At 58.7% G+C, this 22,949-nt stretch overlaps 1 protein-coding gene across 3 annotated transcripts in view; it reads right to left on the bottom strand.

Annotated features, from left to right (window-relative positions):
• LINGO1 (leucine rich repeat and Ig domain containing 1) overlaps positions 1 to 15,921 on the bottom strand; it is a 206,601-nt gene extending 190,680 nt beyond the window's left edge. For 2 of the 3 annotated variants that reach the window (XM_032267307.1, XM_032267304.1), the window contains exon 1: positions 14,954 to 15,238. The gene's annotated coding sequence lies outside the window, so the exon portion shown is untranslated. Of the gene's footprint in view, positions 1 to 14,953; positions 15,239 to 15,736 lie in introns of those variants that run through there. The other variant, XM_032267305.1, reaches the window with a different exon arrangement.
• Between the last annotated feature and the right edge of the window lie 7,028 nt (positions 15,922 to 22,949).

Genomic DNA, 22,949 nt, shown 5'->3' with positions numbered 1-22,949 from the left:
GGGCTTGCAGAGCCCCAGGCCCCTCCTGGGTACTGCGGCTGCCACTCCCCACGTTACAGCAACTGTAGAGATGACAGGAGTGAGAGGGTTCATGATGAGCCTGGGGCCAAGAGAGTGTAGGGCCTGGATGGGAGCGCTGGGCAGGGCTGGCAGCCAAGCCCAGGCCACATGGCCTCAGTGGGCCCAACTGCCCCGACCCCTCCGGGGGCCTCCATCAGCCTGGCCTGGTCACACATGGAGTTGGTGGTAGATCTGAGCCAGGATCCCAGGCCTCCCACCCTTGGCTGGGCTTACTCTGGGCACAAATGCCTTGTCCTCCTTGGGCGACTCTGCATGCCTCAGCACCCCTAATCCTTCCAGAAAGATATGGCTGGCACTGGGGCTCCAACAGACTGATTCAAACGCAGGCCTGCAGCGCTCGCTGGAGCCAGTCACCTGAGCCTCAGGTTCCCGCTTTCTAAAACACAGTTACAAAAACTGCCCTCCTACTCCGTTGGGAAGATTAGTAAGGGCAGGGCTACACTATCTGAAAAGAGCAGAACAGAGGCCTTCCACCCACTCTCAATCTATCAGAACAGAGGCCTTCCACCCACCCTCCATCTCTGTGCCTCAGTTTCCCCATCTCTAAGCAAGAGGGTGACTCTGAGTGATTCCTCAGGTCCCCAGAGTCTCTGATGCTTTGTGAGAAGCCTGCCCAGGTGCCCAGCCCACGTTTAACTGGGCCTGCCATGGAAGGACAAGCTGCAGTGGCAGAGACCGGGGCCTGCCCTCAGGGGCCTCCCTGCTAGCTGGCAGATGAGAGCTGTGTCTGTGGGGCAAGGGCACTATCTGCTTAGCAGAACTGTGTGTGGACGTGCCCATGGCAGGGCTTCCAAACCGGGGGTCCCAGTGCCTCCCTGTTGCCACAGTCTACCACCCCTTCTGCGTCACACCCAGCCAGCTCTGTGCATTTCCTGCTAGCCCCTGTAGGCCCCAAGGGCCACAGGAAGCTTACAAGTGGAAAAAAGTGTGAGCTGGGCAGTGATCAAGGAAGGTTTCTTGGAGGAGACAGGACAAGAGGGTCAAGGACACACAGGAGGCCTTAATACCCAGATGAAGATCACCACAGACACCCAGAGCCACTGAGGGTCCTCCATGTGCCCCCTCTCCTCAGGCAGGGATGCCTGACCCCACCTGGGGCTGACCTCAGAGCTGTCACCCCGGCAGAGGGCTTTGACAGGAGCAGGGACCTAAGCTCGAGGCTCCCTCCACCTCTCCTCGGCAGAGTCCATCCCCGAGAAATCAGTCGGGGTTGGTGATGCCCAGTGGCCGCCGAGGCCTCACTGCAAACAGCGCTGCCGCTGGTGAGTGCCGTCTGACCAGGGAGGGCTTCCTGGCAGATTAGGAGCAATGCTGGCCCCAGACTCATTCATATTCTGGTCTGGCTGCCGGCGGCAATATGGCTGAGAGACGCGAGGGCAGAGGCGGCCCTCCGAGAATGCCCAGAGATGATTCCTCTCCGACTCCAATTTATTTTCTATCATTAATGCTTTTGAAAAGCCCCACATGCTCTGCAAACAGGGAAGGAGCACAGGGCTCAGGAGGAGAGGCGAGGAGAGGGTCGGGGGTGGAGGGGTACTCGGCAGAAGTGGAGCAGGCGGCAGCCTGGGTTCAAATCCCCACCCCAGCTCCACCTGCCTGCAGGGCCTTGGGGCATCCTGCTCTGCCTGCTCTGCCCACCCCAGGGGACTGTTTTCAGATCTACCTAGGGGTCAGAGGTGAGTGGGCTTTATAAACTGTGAAGGGCTGTACACTTGAGGAACAGAATGAAGCAAACCCGACACAGGCAGAGGCCTATGAACTGGACACCTGCCTCCCCAGCTACCCTAGGGGACCCCACCCCCTGGTTCAGGGAAGACCTGGCGTGCCTTTCCCCGCAGCACAGGCAGAGAAGGTGAGCAACAGGATCTGGGTCCCCAGGCTTATCACTCATACCGCCATCCTCCCGTCCCCTGCAGGCTCATGGTGACGAGGCTCCCAGCCAGCCCCTCTCCTCCCCTGTCATCCACACTGTGCAGCCAGAGGGATCTTCCCTGCATGAGGCTCCTGCTGAGAACCCTTCCAGGGCTCCCCATTACCTTGAGATCAAGTCCAAACTCCCCATGTACCACGCAAAACTCTCCCTAGCATCTCAGGCCCATCTAGGCAGCCTCGGCTCCAGCCGCACCCACCTTCTCAGAGGTCACCCTTCCCTGCCTTCACCTGCTGTTTCCTGTCTGGAATTCTCTCCTCCTTGGCCCAGCTCATCCCATCTCCTACCCCTTCTTCAAGGTGCAATCCAAATGCTTCTCCTTCGAGCAGCTTTCCCCGAGTCCCCCGGCATGCCCTGCTCCGTGCTCCCTGTACCCAGGACCCACCTGTAGTGCAACTCAGTCATGGAGTGGTGATGTCTGGGTGCTGATGCCCCCCTAATCTGTGAGCCGTCCTGAGCAGGGGCTGCTTCGGATTCATCCTGCGCATTCCCAGTGCTTGGCAAAGTGGCTGCCAGTGGAGCTGTTTATCCAGCTGGCCAACCTTAACGGAGCACCCACAATGTGTCAGGCTCTGTCCTGGGTGCAGCAGCCAATCTTGGCCCTCAAGTTGCTTCAAATGGATGTGCTCAGGGAACCTCTAGTGCATGAATGAATGAATGAATGAATGGACATACAATCACTTTGTAAATGGGGAAACTAAGGCCCAAAGAGGCAAAACGCCCTTTCCCTCGGTGTTCCTGCCTCCCTGCTCACGTCTCTTCTACTCCATTCCTCTCCCAGGACCACAGCCAGCAGCGCAGAGAACTCAAAACAAAAGCTAAGAGTCAAAACGGGGGAGAAAAGGGAAGAAGAAAATCTGGTAGATTTTTCCCCTTTCCTCCATAATGTAAGGAAATTTGCTTTTGCCAACTATCGCAGCTTAAAAGCAATTAGAGTTTTTGGAGGGGACTCTGGGCACAAGCAGAAGCAACAGAGCGAGCGCCCAGCACGGAATTTTTCCAGCGTTCGCTTGTATCAAGCAAAAGAAAAAAGGCGTTAAAAGCAGCAATTTCCAGCCGCAGAGATGGTGGAGACAAAATATTTACAGTCTCTGAAGGAGAGGCCTGCAAGGGGCCAGGGACCTCCCCTGCTCTGCACCCAATTCCACATTCTAGGAGACAGGAAACGGAGGGGAAAAGAATCAAAGATAAGGAGACGGCCTTACCCAGGCAGTCTGGGGGTGAGGGGGAAAAGCGCCCACCTGCGCCCTGCTTGCTCACCCTTCCCCACCACTCATGGCCCCTGGTCACCAGAGATCCATCCCTGTAAACCTCAGACCTGGACACAACTCTCCCCTGCTCAAAATCCAGAGAACGTCCACCACTGCAGTCTGGCACTGGAGGCCTGCCCAGCCTGGGCCCTCTCCAGCCTCATTTGCAGATGCTCCCCCACGTGGCACACCGCCCCGACCGCCTTCTGAGCAGCCACACTCAGTCTCAGATAAGGAGGCAGAGGCAGAGGCCTTGAGAGGGAGGTGGGGCAGGTTTGAGGATACGGACCCAGAGCAGGGAAGCTGAGCCAAGATCACGCAGCCCTAGACCCGAATGCTGGCCTGCCAGCCAGGCTCTGCCACTGAACCCCTCCTCCACCTGGACTTTTGCTGGACCCTCGACCTCCTCCCTCCACATACAGGGCAGACACCTGTTCCTGAAACCACAGCACCTTCATCCCATCTGCAGCACAGACTCCCTCTGTCTGGCACATAGACACAGCCTCCTGCAGAAGCAGTGCTCTTAGGTTCAAATGCCAGCTCCTCCATTCATTAGCCGTGTGATCTCCACCAAGTCCCTCAATCTCTCTGAGCCCCAGTTTCCTCATCTATTAAATGGGGATAGTAACTGTGCACATCTCATGGGTTGTTAGGACTGAATGAGGTAATACAGGTAAAGTATCTGGCACTGTGCCCAACACGTCATAAGGTTCAGTGAACTCACCTCTGCCCCATCTCATGCTCAACCGTCAGGTGTGACGCCCCAGACCTCGGGATGGCCCATATGTGTGCACTCAGGCTCCCACTCCACATGCAGTCACCCAACAAATGCTCACGTAGAAGGCAGGCACCAGCTGGGAGCTAAGGGCACTGGAGGCTCTAACAAGCTTTGCACACTCATGGAGGCCCAATCCCTGAGCACAAGGCCAGGATCCTCTCATTTTGCTTGGCTTAGGAAGGATTCCTCCAAGAACTCTTGTAATCGTCAGCCAGAGCCCATAGAATCTGCCAGGCCAGGTGGATGGAGGTTCAGCCTCCCAGAGGGATGGAGGGCATGCCTCTCTCCAGCCTGAGGCCTGCAGTTGAGCCCTCAGCCACCCTCCCAGCCCCAGTGGACAAGGGCAGACACTGAAACCCCGAGAGCAGCAGACAGTGATAAGGCTGAGAGCAGAAACCAGGCCTCAAAGGCACCAGGATCCAGAGAAGCCAGGCAGTCCCGAGCACAAATCTCAGCCGTACCCCTAAGCAGGCAGGTGACCACCCTGAGCCTCAGTTTCCTCATCTGTAAAATGGAGTCACTAATGTCCACATTGCAGAACAGCTGTGCACACAAATGAGGGTAACCTTCTTCCAAGTTCCTCTGGGATCTAGCACGTAGTCACTGTGGGAACACACAGAGGCTATGCCCCTGCCCCAACCCCTGATTCCCAGACTGGAAGCATGGTGCCCTTCCCCCACCCCCACAGCACTGGGAGAGTAGAGGGAAGGCCTGGTGGGCTGAGGGGACGGCAAGGACCTGTGCTGTCTCCTGTGACCCTTCCAGTCTACTTCCTGCCCAGCAGGGGAGTGAAGGACCAACCTACGGACAGCCACGACCCATCCTCCCCACCTCGCTCTAAGAGTAGAAGAGGCCCAGCCTCTGCCTCATTTTGCAGGGAAGAAACAGATGCCAGGGAGAGGTGGCGTCGTGCCCCTGTCTCATAGCTCCCACTGAGCCACTGGTCCGAGGTGAGGTGGTTTCGTCTCCTTCCCCAGCTGCAGAGAACACACAGGCTTGCTGTGGGTCTGGTGGCGCTTCAGGGCTGGAGAGCAGGGATGGGGAGGTGTTCTGATGTCTCTGCCTTTCACGCCCCTTCTGGCTGCCTTTCTCCCAGGGGCCTCTCCCACCCTTCTTCCCCACTGGCCTCAAGAATGGGCCCAACAGTAAGCCTGGCACTAATTGGGGCGCTCCTCCTTGTTGTGGCAGCAAGGAAGGGGACAGGAGACCAGCCTCAGCCCCAGATGGCTGAGCCTCAGGACACTCCACTGAGGCCTCCTCCCAAATCTGCACAGCTCTTCTCCTCCCAGGTAAGTAATTAGGCTCACACACACACACAAACACACGCACACACATATACACACTTCACACCCCCCCACACACACGCACACACTTCACACACCCCGCCACCACACATACACATCACACAAACCCCACCACCACACACATACACTTCACACACACCCCACCACCACACACACACGCACACACTTCACACACACCTCACCACATACACACACTCACACACACCCCACCACACACACATTCACACACACCCCACCACACACACATGCACACACTTCACACACACCTCACCACATACACACACTTCACACACCCCCCACCACACACACATGCACACACATCACACATACACACACACACACTTCACACACCCCACCACCACACACACATTCACACACACCCCACCACACATACACACACAGAGAGGAATCCAGGGAGGAGAGGGAGAGAGAGTAGGGCAGACCCTAATGGGGGGATCCTAGGCCCACTCCCGGGGTGACTGGCAGCCCTTCCACAGCTGACCCAGCCTCCCGGCTGTGCACCCAGGGGAGCACTAGTGGGTCCTGAACGACAAGCCCATGTGGCCTGGAAGCAGAGGATCCTGGGCCTGGGAAGCCAGTCGCCTGACTTATTGCCAAGGCTCTGCAGTGCTTCACTGTGAGACCTGAGACAGCTGGCCACTCCCTGTGCCTCAGTTTCCTATCTGGAACCTAGAGGAGGAATGAGGTCATATCTAAGTACCCCTTCTAGTTCCAGCATTCTGTGACTCCATACCTGTGACCTCTGGGACCCCTCAGAGAGTCCCAAGCATGGGAGAGTGCTGGGGGAGGGATCAGCCTAACCCCAAGGAGGAGGGGAAGCCCAGGGAGACCTGTAGCCACCTTGGGCTGGCGGGGGGCACTCATCCTGCCGCAGCCTCCCAGGAGGAGCCCAGGCTTGGGCAGGAGGCCGGAGGACAGAGGAGAGCTCCTCGGTACGGCCTCGGGAAGCCCGAGGCCCTCCCTGATGTCCACACATACCCCAGAAGCTCACCCCCTCGAGTTTCACTTCCCATCTCTGTTCTGAGGTTACAGAGTCTTTGGTCCAGCCCAGATCTCAGGCTCAACCCCAAGCCCCCATCACCCGCCCCCTCAATTCCCACAGCTGTCCAGACTCGATCCCAATCCCTCCTGCCAGGCCAGCCTTCCCACCACCTTCCCCGTTGCTCCTCCAGGGTGGTCGGTGGGGGCAGCCCAGCTGCTTGTGCCAACAGAGGCTCCCCCAGCCCTGCATGGCCAGAGCCCGATAACGTTCTCCTGAATTTAACAATAAACAAGAAGTTGTTTTAGATTTTCCTGACCCTGCAGTTCCCGATTAATCCTCATAGCAAACAAAAGAGAGAGACAGAGAATTAACCTAAAAGAGGGTCACTTCCTGTTTCCGGGTGGAACCTCCAGCCTGAGCCAGAGGAACTGCCCAGAGAGGTCCCGCTCCATATCACCTCTCCCCTCCCCTGCCCCTCCTGTGTCTGCCCAATCCTGGGCTACACCCCCCGCCCGCCTCCTAGATCCCACCTAAGCAAGTGAGGAGCGGGCACTCTAGTCTGCGGTTTTCCTGGCTGTGCCTGTGGCTTGCTGGGTAGGGGTAGGTGGGGTGGCCAGAGCCTCGGGGCCTCTGCAGAGGACCCTCCCCTCCTCTACTACGTGACCTTGGACAGGCCAAGTCACTTCAGAGGCCTCAGTCTGCTCATCCATCAGATTCTTCATCTCCCAAGGATAAAATGAAAAAAAATTTGAGACCACTTACGGTTAGGCAGAAATATTTAATCTTATTTTTTACAGATGGATGCTGAAATACTTAGGGGTGAAATGGCTTGATGTCTATAATTTAAAATACTCTGGGAAAAAGATAAAGCAAAATGTGGCAAAATGTCAACAATTGTTAAATCTAGATGTGGGGTATAGGGGAGTTTCCTGGAATATTCTCTCTACTTTTCCGTATGTCTGAAAATGTTCCCAACAAAATTTAAAAAAAAAATAGCAGAGTCAAGTGAGCCAGGCAGGAGGCCCGCACACAATGCCCGGTGCTCCTGGCATGCCTGAAAGGCAACTGGGTCTCTTAAATAGGTTAAGCACACCCTCCCCCCTACCCCCGCCATCTCCTTTCCGTTGTTTCCCTAGAAATCGCTTTTCCACAAACTCCACTGAGCCTTAGCTGCACATTTAAAAGCCTTAACATATTCAGAAGCCAGACGCTGCCCTTTATTGAGGTGACTGCTGTTGTGTGCCCACACCTCCCCCACCCACCAGGCTCCCCATGCCCTCTGCAGAGCAGCCCGGGGCTGAGGCTCCTGATTCTGATTCCATCCTCATGCAGCCACCACCCTCTCAGAGCCTCAGAATGCCCCCAGCTGTGGAGCAGAAATGATAAGACGGTAACTGCCTGGGCATCTCATTCAAAGGCAAAGTGTCACCAGACAAAGAAACTGAAATCCCCACTTCACAGGTGGGAAAGCTGAGGCCCAGGGCCAGAAGAGGCTGGAAGCAAAATAAGGAAGGTGGAGAACAGAGGGTGGAGGAGGTGGGCAAAAGCTCCCCTGCTGTTCCAACTCTCCCTCCTACCCAGCCCTCTATCTCCCCACTAACAGTGTGGGTCGGAGACAGCGGGGCTTGCATCTCTTTCTCTGGCTCCTGTTTATCGAGCTTCCTACTCAGAAAAAAATGGCCATGATTGCAATCTCCCAGCCAGGCCCAGCTGACCCTCGCCAACACTGGCCAGGCTCGCCTCCGTGGATCGACGATAGAGAGTTATCAGTACCCAACATGATCAATTGCTAATTGCTGAGTGCCATGCAATTCATCGGGCAGAGTTATGTGTGGCCAGTGACAGGGTGCCCCCACCCCAGCCCGGCACAGCCTTCAGAGACAGGGAGGGCCATATCTATGGTGAGCATCTCAGCAGCAAAGCAACCTGTTACTCGGGAGCTTCTCAAACAGATGTCTCGGGCCCAGCCCACATCCCCAGGCCCAAGGGAAGTGTCAGAGGCCACAGAGGCCCTGAGGGAGGCACTGCCTGCCCCTGATCAGCCTAGTTGGCCCCCAGGCAAGCCAGGAACCCAAGATGGATAGGCCCAGTCCCTGCCACCAAGGTGCTCCCAAGTCAAAAGAAAGGCAAACCGCCACCCAGGCCTTGCACACGGTGGGTACACAGTAAATCATAAACATTCCCTAAACATAAAGTTGATATACTGTTCCCAGAGTTCTGAGGAACGATGGGCTACTTTCAGAAGGGATAACCAGGAGGTTTTTTGTTTTTTGTGTTTTTTTTGAGACAGAGTCTTGCTCTGTCACCCAGGCTGGAGTGCAGTAGCGTGATCTCGGCTCACCGCAACCTCTGCCTCCCGGGTTCAAGTGATTCTCCTGTCTCAGCCTCCTGAGTAGCTAGGATTACAGGTGCATACCACCACACCCAGATAATTTTTGTATTTTTAGTAGAGACAGCGTTTCACCATGTTGGTCAGGCTGGTCTCGAACTCCTGACCTCATGATCTACCCACCTCAGCCTCCCAAAGTACTAGGATTATAGGTGTGAGCCACTGCGCCTGGCCTTGGTTTTTTTGCTTGTTTTTTTGTGTAACATTTGGGCTGAGTCTTAAAAAGTGGGTGGAACCCACATGGACAGAGATCAGGGGATAACTCTCAGGTTGAAGGACCATGGTGGAGGAAAGTGACAGCATGTGTGACTGGCTGGAGCCTGGGGAACACAGAGAGGCACTTGGGAGAGAGGGCTGGGGTGGAACTTGAGGGGTCAGGTTGCCAGCCTGGAAGTAACAGGGGCTGCTGGAAGGGTGAGAGCATGACAGCCAGCCTGGCTTGGGAAGGCCTGCCCACGGTGTCCGCCAGGCTGCACGCCTCAAGAGGGCACAGGCTGGTCTTACTCGTCTCTGTCCCCATAGCACCCAGCACAGCCAGGCCCAGAGGAGGCACCCAAAAAGTGACTCACTGAATGATCATAGATCATCAAACTGTAGGACAGGGGACTCCTGGAATTACAGCTGTGAAATAGCATGTTTTTATAATGCCCTGCCATGTATAAAAATGCATATTAGAGCCTCAAAAATAGCCTTGCAAGACAGGCAGGGAGGTCATTCTGTCCGATGTCCAAAGGGGAAAGCCGAGGCTCAAAGAGGGACATTGATCTATCCAAGGTTACACACCAGGAAGGGCCAGGGCCCGGCGCCTTCCCCACCCCGCCCCAGAAGGCTCAGGCCTGCTCGCCTTGGCATGGCCAAGGCTGCCTGGGAGGTGAAGGTCCACCCCTCACTCCTCCCTCCCTCATCTCCTGTCCCCCCGAGGAAGTCCCCCAATCTCAGCCCCTCCCTGTGCTGGGCCGACGGAGAAATACAGCAGATGCTGCCTCATTGAGCATCCCTCATTCCAGCCCCAGCTGAGACTGGCTACCAGTCACCATGACATCCTGTCCCTGCACTTATAATGGAAACGGGGCCAAGAAAGGAGTCTCTAGAACCCCCAAACTGGTCTAGACAGAAGACAAAGCCACTCCTCCCCAGGTCTCCACTCCAGAAGTTTGGGAAGCCTCGCTGTGGTGCAAGAACACTGGACCAGGAGTCCAGAGACAGGATCAAGCCTAACTCACTGTGTGGCTTCTGGAGAATCACTTCCCGCCCGTGGCCTCAGTTTTCTCATCTGTGAAATGGAACAATGCTGTCTGCCTACTTTAATAGAACTACCGTGAGGACTAAACAAAAGGAGTATAAAAACACAAAATTATAAAGCAAATTTTGCCTTGGAAAATAAGAACACCAAGGCTCCTCTTTACTTCTATCTGGACATTGAAGCTCCAACCCAACCCACCTCCCTTTCCTGCGGAGGGCAAAACACAAGCCAACATTTACTGGGACCCTCCAATGCCTCAGGCTAGTGCCTGCTTTACATGCATTCTTTCCAAGTGGGCTACGGTAGGTATCATCCCCCCATGACACCCATGAGGAAAGTGAGGCTCAGTAAAGTAAACTGACTTGTCCAAGCTCACCCAGCTTGAAGCAGCTGAGCCATCAAACCCACTTCCATCTGGCACCCAAGCCCAGGCCCTTTAGATCCACCAGGTTGATGTCCAAAGTCTCAGAGCCTCAGAATCAGCATTCAGGGTGTGGGGACGTGTCACGTACACACGCACTCCACAAAGGCCAGTGACCCTGACGTCAGTGGCACTGTGCTACCCCGTGGCAGAGCCATCAGAGCTGGGCGGGGCATGTGAGGAGGATGGCTGGCACAGCTGGCCTTGAGCTAATTGGATCAGTCCTGGGCATGGAGCCGCCTATCCAGCTGCCCTGGCAGATGGGTGCTGGAACTGGGCCACCTGCCAAGGCCCAGCCTCCGTGTCCAAACCAACCTGGACACCAAAATTCCATTCTGGCCCCCTCCCGCCCTGACCCTGGTGGCTGGCAGTGCCCACACGGATCCAGAAGGCCATCGTGGCAGCTGCTATCCGTCCTCCAGCGGCTGGCACCTCCCCTGATGTGGCCATATGGCCCCATATGCTCTCAGACAGCTGGAGTGCTGAAGCAACTGCCTAAGGACGTCCTCTGCGGGGCCCCAGGCCTCGGCTGCACCACCCACCGCTGCCCAGCAAGCCACAGGCACAGCCAGAGAAACAGAGGCTGCAGTGCCCACTCCCAACTTGCTTAGTGACCTTGTGCTAGTCACCGCCCCGCTGTAGGCCTCAAGCTCTTCCTCTATGAAATAGCACGCTGAACAGCCGCCTACCCCTTCCCTTCGTAGCCCTCTTCCCGGGTTACAAACTCCCGCTCAAACTCACTTCAGTTATCCATGGAGACACATAAACGTGTCCACTTTACAGACTCAGAAACTGAGGCAGACCCAAGGCCTCAGGGGCTTACTGAAATGCACACAGTGGCAGGGCCAGTACTGGAGGCTGCATCTGTGACCTCCGGACGCTTGCCACCTCTGTATACCCAGGGGGTGGGACTGATGTATCCTGAGCCCTCACCCAACTCTGACGACGCAGATCACCCCCGCAGGTCTTCCCAGCCCCCAGACAACCCCTCCCATGACCCCCAGAGGAGCACTGTATGTCACAAATCTGTGTCCCTCCAGAACGTCAACCCTGCAAGCCCTGAATTCTCAATCAGCCCGCGCTCCTCAGATGGGCACTGAGGATCTTCTTCTGTCCGGTGCCAACCTTTTCCATGCCGCCAAGTGAACTACTCCGCTGCAAACACGTTCTACCCTGACCCAGCGCTTCCCACCTCCATGCGTTTGCCAGCGCCATGCCATCTTTCTAGAAAGCCCCCACTCACGTTCACATTCTCTATTCGCTCATTTAGTCAACAAATATTTGCTGAGCCTCGACCAAGTGCTCGAAAATCTCAGCAGGTCAAAACCCCACCAGCCCCCTCCTTCTGAAACAGCCCCTCACCACTCCCCCACTGAGCCTCTCGGTCACCCAGCCCGCTCACACCCAGAGGCATGGGTCCAAATCTGCTTCCCCTTTCAGAGCCCATCCGGGGAGGGGCCCGGGTTCATCACTGGTATCCCCAGCACTCAGTTCAGGTCTCAAGCCAGAAGATACCTCCAAATATGAAGCTAGGCCAAGCGTAGGATTCCAGGCTGTGGAGAGTAAGAGCCAGGGTGTGGTTCTTGGGAACAAGGGTCTGGGCCCCAGAAGCCCATGGAAGGAACTCTGAGACTGGTCAGGGTGGCCCTCAGTCCCCATAAATACATACCTGAGTGGTCAGGGGCAGCTTTTCCCCCTCCAGTCACCCCAAGGCCCAGCCCACTCAGTAATTTCTTATCACTGGATTGGTTAGAATATTTTTACAATTTAAAACACAAATACAGCAGGGTCAGGTCTTGGCTGGGGAGGGAAATTAAGGGAGTCACACTGGGCACTGCCCCCTCTCAGTCAGGAGGTTGGGGGCGGGGGGAAGTGGCTGTTTTCCTAAAGGGGGCAGTCAGTAGGGGCTGGGAGCCCCTGGCTGGAATTTTCACCCCTGACAGAACAGGCCAGGGGTCAAAGAAGTGCCCCAATCTCCCCCTCACCATGGCTTAAGACCCCAAATGAAGGGTTCATCTTGCTGGAGTTGGTTGGGGTGGGGGTGGAGGGAGCAGAAGAGCTGGAGGCAGGGATGATAGGGGCGGGGCCGGGCCAGGCATCTTGCCCTGCTCCAGCCACCTGGCTGTCAACCAGAGCTTTGGTTAACACCCAGGAGGCAAAAAGAGTCTGGAGCTTAGGAAGCCACGGGGGAAGAGGAAGAGGAGCTGAGAGAGAGAGAAGGAAAAAACAATGGCTTAAGAAAGCCATATCAGCCAGTGCCAGCACGGGAGGTGTGCGGAGAGGCACAGGGAGGCTGCCCAGGAGGGGACAGCCAGCCGAGGCCGAGGAGGCCACCGCCAGGACACAGCAGGCCCCACCTAGAGTGCATGCCCCCCACTCACACGCACCCAGCACCCCACCCCCACCAGTGCCCCCCTCCCCGAGGCTCCCGCCCAATCAGAGGCCGGGCACGCAGGGTACGGTGCCCCACCCCCAGTGGCGACTCCTGGGCAAGAGCTCTTACCTCGAAGGACCTGGGGATGAGTCCAGGCTGCCAGCAGGACTAAGGCGAGTCAGAAAAGCCTGCCTGGGGCTGAGTGGGCCAACAGCCACCAGGGTCCCCTCCAGTCCCCGCCAGTGCACGTTTACATCTCCATGGGGAACGCTTTGGCCCACGAAGGGGCTCTAGGATGGAGAGAGTAAGAAGGCTTCTGGGGCCCAAACAGGACAATTCCAGGTCCCAGCGAAGAGTGCCAGGCTGGGCGGGGCTGATTCGGATCCCCAGGATGGTAGTGAACTCTGAGCGGCGCAGAGGATGACAGGAGCCAGACTTCAAAACCATCATGCAAATCACAGACAGCCTCTGGCCCCAAATCCAGGAAGCACATATTTAACAGACTAGGGTCAAAAGGTCCCACAGGTCAGGAGCCTTTGTTCGGCTGCTTCGAGCTGAGAACGGCCGCCGGCCATGTCACTCGCAGCAGGAGCCCACCTGCCAGGTCAATAAAGAAGGCCTGGGTGCCCTCCATGCCTCACCAAAGACCAGGGTCAGTGGATGCCCTCGAAGTAGAAAAGGGCTGTCCTGAGACTTAGAAGACGACCTCCATCTCTGCCACAAAATCCTCCTCTGTGAAATGGATAAGAAACTTGCCCACAGGTCCTGCATTCTCACAACGTGGCTGAGAGATTGCAGAGGGATAATGGAGGCGCAAGTGAGGTTTAAGCCTGAAAGCTGATATTACCATAGACATTACCATACTCCAGACATCCAGGTAGATACTGACTGTTCCAGCCACCACACCCCTCCACGCAGCGTCCCGGCTGAGATCAAGACTTCTAACTGCACAGGTTCACAGCGCGAGTGGCAGGAAACAAAGCATATGGATGGGGGTTGCTTGGGATCCCGGCAGTTACAACCCCAGGGAAGTCCATGCTGGAAGGACTCAGGAGCGACCAGAGAAGGCTTCCTAGAGGAGGAAGAACCTGCCTGGGAAGCAAGGAGGATGAGGAGCCTGCAGGAATCCTGACCCTGACCCTTCCTTGGGCCTCCCACTCCCGGAGACACTGGGTTCTCTCCCTCTCAGGGGCACCATCTTGGACCACAGCTTCCCATCTCATCTTCCACAGGACTGGCTGGGTTGGCAGTTAGGGGTGTGGGGAGGTTCCCTCAGGCAGCCAGCCAGGTCCAGAGTGTGGGAGGAGACTCACAAGGCGAGGGGGTACAAAGCACAACCACAACCTCAATGCAGAGAGAGGCACGCGGGGCACGGCTCCATGCAGGGATGGGGCACCAGGCCAGGAGACGCCCCTTCCCATCCCCGGCCTCTAGGTCTGGTGGGGTGCGCCTTGCGGGGAGTTCTCTTGTTCCAGCCACCGTCTGGAGGAGCAGAAGGCGCGGGGACACGCACGGGCACGTCTCCGCACTCCCCCAACTCAACCTCGGTGTCTTCGGCCCGCCAGCAAAGACAACCTACGGAGCCCCGGGCCTGGGAGTTGTCGCCGCGCGGTCCCGCCTGACCCTGGCGGGGTCACAAGAGTCCGGCGCCTGGAGCGGCTCCAGCGCGGCGCCGCGGGTCTGGGTGGGTGTCCCAGAGACCTGGCGGCTGCGCGACTGGGGAGGCGGAGGCGCACCCCTCCGCCCGCCAGGCGGCGCGGCCCAGCCCGCGCCCCCACCCCACTCCCCTTGCGTTCTCTTCTCTGGAAAGAAAAGCCGGAGTTGCACCCTGAAAGCGCCTCCGTCCCCACCCATCTCAGCCCGCCGCGTCCCAGGAGCTCCACAAAGTTGGTGCAAGTCGCCAGGGCTGCAGCGGCAGGTGAGGGTGAGGCGGGGCGGCGCGGCGGGCGGGAGCACTGTCAAGGCCTGGGGTGCCGAGCGCGCCCCCTCCCAGCCCCGCGCGTGCACGCCCCCCACGGACGCGCACCCAGCACCCCACCCCCGCCGCTGCCCCCGGCTGCCGCCCAATCAGAGGCCGCGCACGCGGCGCCACCGGCGGGCAGACACCCCGGCTCCTCGGCCTGCGCCTCTGCGGCCCCGGCCCCGGCCCCGCCGCAGCGGCCCGGCCCAGCCACACTCACCGTCCCGGGCGCGCCGACTGCGCGCGGCTCTGCTCCGGGCCGGCATCCCCCGGCTCGGCTGCCTCCGGTCCCCGCTCCGGCCCCGGTTCCCGCTCTGCAGGGCTCGGCTCCGCGATGGTGGCCGCGGCGGCGAGCGCGGCAGGGAGGGCGTGTGTATGCGCGAGGGCGCGCGGCGTGTGCGTGTGCGTGTGCGCGGGAGGGTCCCGGCTCCCCTGCGCGCCCAGCTCCTGCCTCCTGTTAGCCACGCCGCGATGCCGGCAGAATCCCTACCGCGCGCCCCACCGCCACACCGCCCCGCGCTCACACTCGCACACACACGCGCACAACCGGGCGCGCACACCCCGGCCGCCGCACACCGGCTCCGCACTCCCGGCTAGCCCTCCTGGGTCGCTCACAAAGGCCCCCCTGCCGGGCCGGCCTGAGCCCTCGGAACGCGGCCCTGCACTCCTCTTGGACCCGCCGCCCTCAGGTGTCCCGCTGCTCTCCGTGGGGACCCCGCGGGCGGCGCCGCTCCCGCATCCTGCCTGGCCTGGCCGCGGCCGCACTCCCAGCCCGAACCCCGACCCTGGTGCCGACTCGGGCTTCCAGTACTCCCGCCCGAAGCGCGGGCCCCTTCCTCTGCGCTGCCGCCCTTCTTCCCCCTTCGAGCCCGACCTCTCCGGCGCTTCCCTGCCTTCTCCCACCTGCCTAGCCCGGTCCTCGGTCTCCCCGCTGCTCTCCGTCTGTCTCGCCGCCGCCCTCTCCCGCGCCCCCTCCTCCCCACCGCCCTGCGCTGCCTCTCACATTCTCCGCATTACAGCGGGTGCCGCCCGCCGCTCGCGGGGCCCAGGGTTCGGGCGCGCAGTGGGCGGCGAGGGGACCCGCCGCGCCCGGCCCGGCCGCCCCCTCCGCTCTCCGCGGCTCCGCGGCTGCTAGCTCCGGCCTGGCGCTAGGGTGGCGACGTCCCGCTCTAGCCTAGGCTGCCGCTGACAGCGCTCATCTCGCCCGGGCTTAAAGGGATAGCGCACCCGGCTAGACCGGCCCCACCCGGGGGCGCCGGGGAGGGGGCCTCGCCGCGCAGGAACATTCCGGGTCGGTGGCGCAGCCGGGGCCGTACAGGCGACGCCCTGTCCGCCGCCGTGGAGCCCGGCCCTCGGGGCTGGAGGTGAGTCAAGGAGAAGGACGGTCGGTAGCTGCCCGGACCACGCCATGCAAGGGGCGTTCAGCAGCCAGCCTCGGAGCCTACAGGCGGTGTGCGGCTGTCGGTGTAGTCTGGGCGCCCTGGACTGCGGGGCCCGGGAGGGGGTCCGGGAAGCTGCGGTCCGAGTCTGAACTGCAGGTGAAGACACCTGTCATGCAGGGAGGACAGGGCTCACGGGGTGGCCTCCCGCTTCTCCTGTGTGACCTTGGACAAATGCGGCCCCTTTCTGCACCTCAGTTTACCCCCTTTGGAAGGACATGGCTTCCGTCATCTTTGAGCCCATGTCCATCTCTGACACTGTGTTAAATCCCATAGAAGGGGGAGTCCCAAGGTAGACCCTAAGCCCCTGGAGTCCCACCTCCTCCTTGCTTGTGAGAGCTGAGGCCACTGCTGAGACTGCACTCCTTGCCACCCAGAAACTCACCAGGCCTGGTCTGCCCCTCCCTCCATCCACGGTCTTCCTTCTCCTGCCCCATCAGGGATCAAGGCAAAGTTGAGTTGATATAGGGACCTACCTTTTGCAGAGCTCCCTCACATCTAAGATCTCCCTGGACCCTCATGACATCCCTGGGAAATAAAGCGCACCCCTAGGCTCCTGGTCAGCCTGATCCTGGGCAAGTCTGGCACATGAGCATTTGGTCTTCAGGGACCCCTTCCCACCCTTACTCCCACACCAGACTGTCCCTTGCTCCCCAGCCCTGCCGGGGGATCCATTTTGCCCATTGTCCAGGAAGTTGCTGTCATGTGTCCCATCCCGTGCCAGGTCCTGGAGACACGTAGGTGACTTAGACACATTCCTACCTTCAGAAAATAAGGGAGGTATGATAGAGCTGGGGGGGTGGAGGAGGTCCTGGAGGAGGTGACATTGAAGCCAGGTCGTGAAGGATGAGTAAGAACTGGTCAGGCAGAAAGGAACAGAAAGGGCACCCCCATGCCAGGAGAAGAGCATGTACAAAGACCTGGAAGTGGGAAACAGGGAGTGATGGGTGTTCTGGAGGGAAGAGAAGCTCTAAATCCTCGATTTGAAGAGTTTCCACTTTGTTCTGGGGCAGCAGAGCGGCCGCTTGGCAAATCCAGGCAGCAGCCCCCACCCTCGCCTTTCAGCCACCACAGGAATATGGCTAAGGGCTTCCCAAGTGCGGCAGGTTTTGCCAGAGGCGGCCTCCTCTTCTGTTCCTCTGGTCTAAGCCCAGATCCAACCTCTAGTCCTGTATCCACAACTAGACGCAGCACAGCCTCCCCCTGCTGACGGGAGCTGGGAGTAGGAGAAACCCAGGCTCTCTGTGGCTGTGATGTGAGTCCAGGAAGGGCCAAGCTCCTGTCCCCATCCATCATGAAGGCGTCCTGTGAAGACCCCACACTTTCGTATCAGGCAGATCCAGTGTCAGTTCCAGCCTCAGTGTCCTGTTCTGTACAATGGGAATAAATGTATGTTGCCAGTAAGGTGATTGGTGGAGAGTCCATGAGGGACGCTGCTCCAGAATGGCCCAGCACAGCGGGCACTCAGCAATGGCCTCGTCTTCCCTGTGCCTGAGCTTGGCTTTGTGGCCCATCCCAAAGTCCCTATTGCCTCCCCTCTCCCTCCATCCCTGGCCATTTTCCTTCTGCCTCCCTACTAGGCTTCCCGGGGGCCTCAAGGGAGATGACCTCATGGCTGTTGCCTGTTCTGGCTCAGCACGCCTCCTGAGGAGTCTTCCCAGGGCTTCCAGGTAAGCCCTAGGGAAGCCATACGGAGACAAACAGCCTTTCCCCAGAGTCTCTGACATCCGTGCAGAGCAGCGATCCCAGTCTGCATCGCCAGCCATGTCCCACCATCCAGCTCTTCCGCTGACTTCTGCTGTCTTGGGAGCCACATAGCCTTTTTGTCCATGTGCAAACTCAAATAGGTGGCCTACCTTCTCTGAGCCTTAACTCCCTCCCTAAGAATGGGAGCAAGCTGGTATGTGCCATGGGAGGGATGAACCTAAGTCTATGTCATTTATTCTCCCCTACAAGCCCAGGCCTAGTCCCTCTACCCAGGAGTTCTGCACGTAGGCAGTCAGGTACAGAGGCGTCTCTGGGATCCCCTTGTGTCCTGCCCTTGTGCTGGTGGCCAGTGGCTGTCGCCACCTCTTCCAGCAGGCTTTACAGAGAGGCATGGCAGGAATAATGACCGGGCCCACTTCACGGCCAGAGCAGTAGCAGGTGGGGGCTGGGGACAGGGACCAAGGACCAGACCAGCTGGGCAGCTCCAGGAGGGAGCTCCTCGACTAGGGGCTGATGACAGGCTGCTTCCCACCACAGAGGCTGGGTCAGTGACCCCACAGTGCCTCTCCAGGGCCACTCTGCTGTTTCCAACCATCTCCACAAGCCAGTCATGGAGAACGCTGGCTGTGTCCCAGATCTAATCATCACGCCAGGGCTGAGGGAGTGGGGAGTCCAGCAGGGACTGAGGGAGTGGCCCACGTGGAATCCGAGGAGGCAGTGGGCGTTTCCCACCCACTTCCTCTAAAACCCCCGGTTTCCTAAGCCAGGCTGAAAAGTAGGTCACCAAGGGTTCAGAGAAATGCCCCGCCCAGCTGAGCTGCCTCTGAACACATCCAGTCTCCTCACCACATCTCTCCCGACCTGTCCCCACCACCTATTGGTTTCTATACGACTCTCAAGTCCTTCCATCCCTGAGCGGCCTGCCTCAACCACCTCTCCCCACCCTGACCTCCCTCCTCCTCTGCCGAGAGTGCAGCCAGGAAATTTTCATTCATTTGCTCACCCTCACACTCATCTTGGTGTTATCATTCCCATTTCAGAGAAGAAAAAACAGAGGCTCGGGGAGGGGTTGTAGGATCTGAACTGAGAGCCACCATTCTTTATTCTTCCCATGAACATGCCCATGGGCCCACTTCATACTACACACTGTGCCAGACATGGGGAATAGCTGGCAGAGGTCTTAGAGTCTAGAGCGAATCACCATGCAAACAAACGTAAAGTGACAAGTGGGACACGTGCTACGAAGAGCTCTGTGGGGACCTGGTCTGGTCTGGGCATTCCTGCAGGATGTGACATTCCACATGGCACCAGAAGGTTGAGTAGACAATGACCCAGAGAACTGGGGACTCCAGAGGGTGGGGATAACATGGGCAACGGCCCCATGGTGGGACGAAAGAGAGAAAGACCATGTGGCCAGAGCATGAGGAGAGAGGATTAGAGATGGGGGTACCGGTGGCACGGGGCAGGACAACAGGTTCTAGTGAGACCAGCGAGGAGTTGGGTTTTTACCCTGGAGGTTCTGCTGGCCCTGGAGGTTCTGCTGGCCCTGGAGGTTCAAAGCAGAGGACAGTTCCACCTCTGTTCTTCCAGCTATCACCTAGCCCACCGCTCTGCACCCAGGGACCACTTCCACCCTCTTCGCTGATGCCCAGGCCCTGGCACAAGGTAGACATCCTGGGGACTCTGAGTGAGCAGCGTCGTGAGGAAGCAGGAGGCCTTGGGCCCGCCTCTTGTCACATGCTAGCTGGATGCCTCCGGGCAGCACCTGTGCCTCCCTGTCCCCCAGGACTGTGAAGAATGGTCTGACGGTCCTCTGCTATCTCTAGTTGATCCTGGGCCATAGCCTGTAACAAGGGGATGGAGAAAACACAGTGTGACTCTGCCCAGGCCAGATTCCAGGGCCTTGGCACTGCCGTGGGCACAGGGGCTGCCTGACGCCTGCTGCTGGCCTGTGCCTTCCCATCCCTCCTCTGCCCCCGAGCCTGCCTCACCTAGCCCCTCCCAAGGAGGGCACTCCAGGAAGCTTTCTGCCTGTCCCCACCCCAGACCTCAGCTGCACCCTCACCCATGTCTCCACCAAGGTCTGGCAACTGCATCAGACGCCCAGGAGTCCCTGCTGGTCTGTAGGTGCTCAGCTGCACCACTGGGCCTCCGGTTTTCCATCTGTGGAAGGGTGTCGTTCTCTGTTCTTCCTGTCTCCCTGGATAGGAGAGGACGGTGGGATCTAAAATTCTTGTCACAACCATCGGCTGCTCTGTCCAGCATGCTCCTTCCTGTCAACCATCCTCCTACAACCCTGAAGTCAGCACCACTGTGTGTCACAGACACCCCAGCTGACCCCATAAAACCTTCCCTGCCAAGTTGTAGCCAGCTGCGGCCCCCGAGTAGGACTGTATCACCGTCGTGAGCATCAGTAGCAGAGACAGGATTATAGAGCCCGTTAACAGCTGGAAAACTGGGGCTCCAGACAGAAGGGGCTGGCCCAGGCCACCACCACAAGCCCTCCTATCTCAGTCCATGCTAGACTGCCTGGGCGGGCCCAAGGAAACAGGACTGAGTGGGGTGCTGTCTCCCATCCCCAGTGTTCCCTGGCAGGTTCCGAAAGCAGCTGCTCCCTCCCAGGTCACACTGCACTCTGCAGTCTGTGTGAGGAGCTTCTTCTCTTGTGTGAGTTGCAGTTTCTGCTTGGGAGGCTGCCTTACTTTGTTAGGGGACCTGCCTAAGGAAGCGGGAATGGCCCTGCAGGAGCTGTCCCCAGGTCAGCACAGGGCCGGGAGCTCAAGGAACAGGGGCCAGGCCAGCTTGTTGAGAGGGCCCAGGTCGATCCCCAGTCTGCCACATCAGCTTTTTCTATACCAATCACTCCCACATGAAACGTGGGGAGTGTTTTGCTGTCCACAAGTCTAATTGCACGTGTCTTCTCAGGGAAGGCTCCCTACAGCCAGGGAAGCAGGAGCAGGGATTATCCACACTGTACAGATAAAGAAACCAACGCACAGGGTTATGGCCATCTGGACACTGGAGCCCTGCAGTCCAGCACGGTTGTACAACAGGGCCCCGGGAAAGGGTGGTGCCGAGGCAGCAGGGCCGTGGGAGCTGCAGGTGTTGGGGATCTGGGCAGAGTGTGGACCCTGCCTGTTACTGAGAGATGGGACTGGACTTGCACTTTGAGAGGCTGGGGAGTGGAAATGGGGGTGGTATGTGGGAATTTGGGGAACTGACCGGCCATGCAGTTCCCACTCACCAAGGGTGGGCCCTGTGCCAGGCCCACCGAGTCTGTCCTCAGGTAACAGAGGCTGTGGGCAGACAGACAGGCACATGGATAGCCTATCTGTGGACGCACCCAGGAGAAGGCCAAGGTTCCAAGTTCTGGAGTGGGCACTGTGTTGGGGTGCGGGCTGGAGGTCAGCACAGTCACAGAGCTGAGAGTCAGGAGCTATGGAGCCTGGACCTGAAGAAGAGAGGGCCTGGTGACGCAGCTATGCAGGCATCAGTGGAATCTGGCTCTCCCTGAGAGGTGAGAGGGGCTGGTTCACTGGGCAAGGGAAGAGGGCCTGGGGCATAAAGTGTGTCTCCTCAGTCCTCAGCTCCCACCAGCCCAGGCCTGGCCTGCTGCAGCGGGTCAGGGAGCATGTGCTGGCCACATGGATGTGTTCAAATGCAAGAATGCAAGAAAACAGAAGGGAGAGAGGGAGGAAGGGAGGGGGGACCAGCAGGAGCACAGCCAGAAGCCTATGACAGCTCCTCCACGGTTGTGGGAGGAGCAGGTTGGTGAGCAGGGAGAGGCCAGAGGGGACCCCCAGGCCTTTTGAGCAGAGTAACTGTTTCCTGTGAGCTGACCCCTGTCAGACTTCACAACCTGGTTCCAGGGAACCCTCACCTAGACACACTGTGAGCAGTCGCTGGACGCAGCTGCCCTGGAAGGGCAGGAGGGCTGCAGTCTTAAGGGGCATCTGGGCAGTGCCCTCCTCCCCTGCTGCTGGGATGCCATGGCTGACAGGCCTCAGGTGGGTACCCTCCCCTTGGCGAGGGGGTAGAAGAGAGAGCCTCCTTCCCAAGGCCTTACTCTCCCAGGGACAGCTGCATCCAATGACTGCTCCAAGCAGGGGATAAAGGCTGTCCCTCTTGTCCCATCTCAGGACGCCCCTGCAGAGACAGCTCAGATCCAGAGCTCCTCACAGAGTCTGCCTTGTGAAGGCATCATGGCCCAGCCCCCCCGCCCCATCCTGCCTGCCTCCACGTGGATCTCCCTCAGAGTCTGCTTCCTAGGGAGCCAGCCTGCCCTCACTGGTGTTATCATCCCCATTTACCCATGAGGGAACTCATGCACACAGGTGTTAAGTGACCTGTCCATTGTGCCCAAGGTTGACCAGCTGATAACTGGCAGGCCAGGGCCCGGCTGGGGAAGGAGGATACCAGGGCCCTGTGCTAACTGGAGGTAGGTGGGAGAGGTCAGTCCCTAGGGAAGGCTGGCCCAGCCCACAGGCCAGCGCTAGAACTCGCAGGGACCTCTTCCATCTGCCCCCTCTCTGCATTCCACAGACGGAGAAACAAGTCAGAGAAACAACAAGACTTGCCCAGGCTCATGATGTCAGTTAGTGATGGCCCCAGGAATATTCTCTAGAGTTCTGCCTCCCGGCCCAGCGTAGGTGTTACCTTTGGAGCAGAGTGATAGTCACTTCCTGCCTGCCCCCCTTTCCAAGCGCTGCACTGGGTCTCAGGGTCATGAGTCTGGCTGGACTGAGCCTTACGCCATTTCCCGAGGCCGGAATGAGGTGCCTGTGCTTCCCCTGGCTCTTCACAGAGACCTCTGCAGCAGCCGGAGATGTCCAGCCCTGGCATGAGGGTGGGATGTACTGGGCCGGGTGGGCAGGCGGGTATCTGACTGGCACAGCGGGGCAAACAGACGGGAAGGAAATCAATTTGAGTGTTTGATTAATTTTAATTTTTAATTTGCAGGGAGAGGAACACACCCCATTTGACACTGCATGCTTGTTGTGAGCTGCTGGCATTCACCATGGCTGCCACCACTGTGGCCTGGCATGCCCAGCGGCTCCCTGCCCTTCTGGC

This window comes from Sapajus apella, unplaced genomic scaffold (assembly GCF_009761245.1).
Source record: "Sapajus apella isolate SASKATOON/1434 unplaced genomic scaffold, GSC_monkey_1.0 scaffold168, whole genome shotgun sequence".
NCBI classification, from domain to species: domain Eukaryota; kingdom Metazoa; phylum Chordata; class Mammalia; order Primates; family Cebidae; genus Sapajus; species Sapajus apella.
Note: the sequence above shows the minus strand (reverse complement) of the source record. Positions and strands in the feature narration are given on the sequence as shown.